General features: G+C 45.3%; 1 pseudogene; it reads right to left on the bottom strand.

The window, feature by feature from the left end:
* Positions 1-1,240: 1,240 nt before the first annotated feature.
* On the bottom strand, positions 1,241-1,699 carry LOC126500860 (NADH dehydrogenase [ubiquinone] 1 beta subcomplex subunit 11, mitochondrial-like; annotated as a pseudogene).
* Between the last annotated feature and the right edge of the window lie 614 nt (positions 1,700-2,313).

Here is a 2,313-nt window from a genome sequence, read left to right as displayed (position 1 = left end):
CTCTCTCTTTAAGAACTTCTACAAATAAGACATTTACTTGTATTGCATGTGTATTCCTGTTTTGTTTGCATGTATGTGGGTGCACCGCTTTCATGCAGTGCCCACAGAAGCCGGAAGAGGGCACCAGATCCCTTGGAACTGGAGTTAGAGACAGTCGTGAGCGACTCTGTGGGTGCTGGGAATTGAACCCCCATCCTCTAGAAGAGCAGCCAGTGCTCCTAACTGCTGAGCCATCTCTCCAGTGTGCTGGGATTAAAGGCGTGCGCCACCATCGCCTGGCTAGGACCTCCTAGCTTTAAATACTGAAGTATTATGCATTTCCCCACCATTACAATTGCCGTCCATGCCGCCACTCAAAATCCTTCTGTGAATTCCTCAAAATGGTCACGGCAGTGAGATAGTGTTAAACATGGTTGGCCGGGCGGTGGTGGCGCATGCCTTTAATCCCAGCACTCGGGAGGCAGAGGTAGGTGGATCTCTGTGAGTTCGAGACCAGCCTGGTCTACAGAGTGAGTTCCAGGACAGGCTCCAAAGCCACAGAGAAACCCTGTCTCGAAAAAAACAAACAACAACAACAAAAAACAACAAAAAAATGGTTATTGACTCAAAAGAGATGGTGGTACATTTAAGGTTTTTATTATCTTTTCCAGATTGCTATTCAGAAACGTGTGTTAAATTACATTTTTACCAATAGTACGTGTGGGAAAAAAATCCCTGCTCATTTTGTCGATGTTGGCTGTAAGTGGAGTGTGCACACTCGGTAAGCATGAGGACCTGAGTTCAATCCCCAAGACCCACGTAAAAAGCCAGTATGATGAGAAATTCTGTCGGTCCCTGCTCTGGGGAGGAGACCTCTCTGGGGCTTGAAGACCAGTCTAGTGTTCTTGATAAACTCCTGGCCAGTGAGAGACCCTGTCCTCAGAATGAAGTGAAAGGTGCATAGATTCTGTTTGACACATTTGCATCCTATTGAGTTTAAGGGAATTTAGCTTTTAAAGGGAGACATTACCAGTTGGGACAGTAAAGCAAACTCTTTGCCGCTCACTTAGGAAGAGACATGGAGACTTGGTCTGCTTTCTCAGGACTGTCAGTGGTCAGCACAGTGTCCTTATCCACAAGGGCTTTCAGGGAGAATGATGCAGTTTTCTTATGATACTCTTTTTTTTTTCTTTCAATCCCTTTAGTAAGGTACTCTGAGGAACCAGAGAATAACAGGCAAGGAAGACAAAGTAGTGCTTTTTTAAGCCCCCCTCAGTAATTCATCAGTCATCTTGAAGGGATCAAAACAGTTGGATTCCATGATGGGGAGGCCGTTGGTTTCTCGGTATTTTACAAGTCTCTCAGCTTCCCGGCGGGCCCACTCTTGCATCCTGTAGTCAGGCAAATATGCCACAAAAGTGGTACCAAAGACCAGGACAATGGAAAAACCAAAGAAGACAGCTCACATGTTCCAGACGTCCACCACAGGGTCCTGGTCATAGCCATGAATGTCTGGGTTCTTCTTGTAGAGGTTTTCGTCCTCGGGTTCTGGGTCCTCCTGCCAGAGTGTGGTCGGTTCTTGTGGCCGCTTTCTCTCCACAGCGGACGGGGAGATTACAGCCCTGGAGGATTCCCAGCGAACGCGGGCAGCCGGGAGCTCTGGTATAGCCGCTGCTGCCAAAGGGCGGCGAGGGTATAAACTTAACAGCCTGGCCGCCATGACAGCTTGTGAGGCTGAGTCGGGGATGGGGCACATATGATATTCTTTATTTCAATCCTAGAGCTATTTCACCTTTTCTATCGATGCCCTCCAGGATGCTGCCTTCATGGCATGTGTCGTCTGTCCTGGTCTTCTGCCACGCTCCCAGTTTTACCACGGAATGGATGATCAGTACTAAGGATTAAGAAGGGAGAAATGCAAAATTACACTTTTAAAATGTCTACCCCCAAAGTCGTGGTTTTAAGTTATTGAAGAAAAAGATTTATATGCTGATTAAATTGAAAGATACTTAAAAAAATTAAAACTGTTTTAAATGCAAAACAAAACCAAAGAAAAAAAACAAGGTGGCTAGCACCTGAGGAATGGCATGTGAGGATAACCTCTGACTTCCACGTGCGTGCACACACGTGTGTAGTGGCACACCCATTGCACACATGTGAACACGTGAACACACACAGTTTATGGGAAAACTTTCTGTTTTAATTTTTACTTCGTGGTTAACAAAGTTTGATACTGTGTGTTCATATGGCATTCATTTTCCGTCTTTTGTCTCGTTTGCTTTTCTGGCGATATGTATTTTTCTGGACTAAAAAGATCTTTTTTTTTTTTTTTTT

This window comes from Alexandromys fortis, unplaced genomic scaffold, assembly GCF_014885135.2.
Source record: "Alexandromys fortis isolate MF-2015 unplaced genomic scaffold, M_Fortis_MF-2015_v1.1 scaffold_7, whole genome shotgun sequence".
NCBI classification, from domain to species: domain Eukaryota; kingdom Metazoa; phylum Chordata; class Mammalia; order Rodentia; family Cricetidae; genus Alexandromys; species Alexandromys fortis.
Note: the sequence above shows the minus strand (reverse complement) of the source record. Positions and strands in the feature narration are given on the sequence as shown.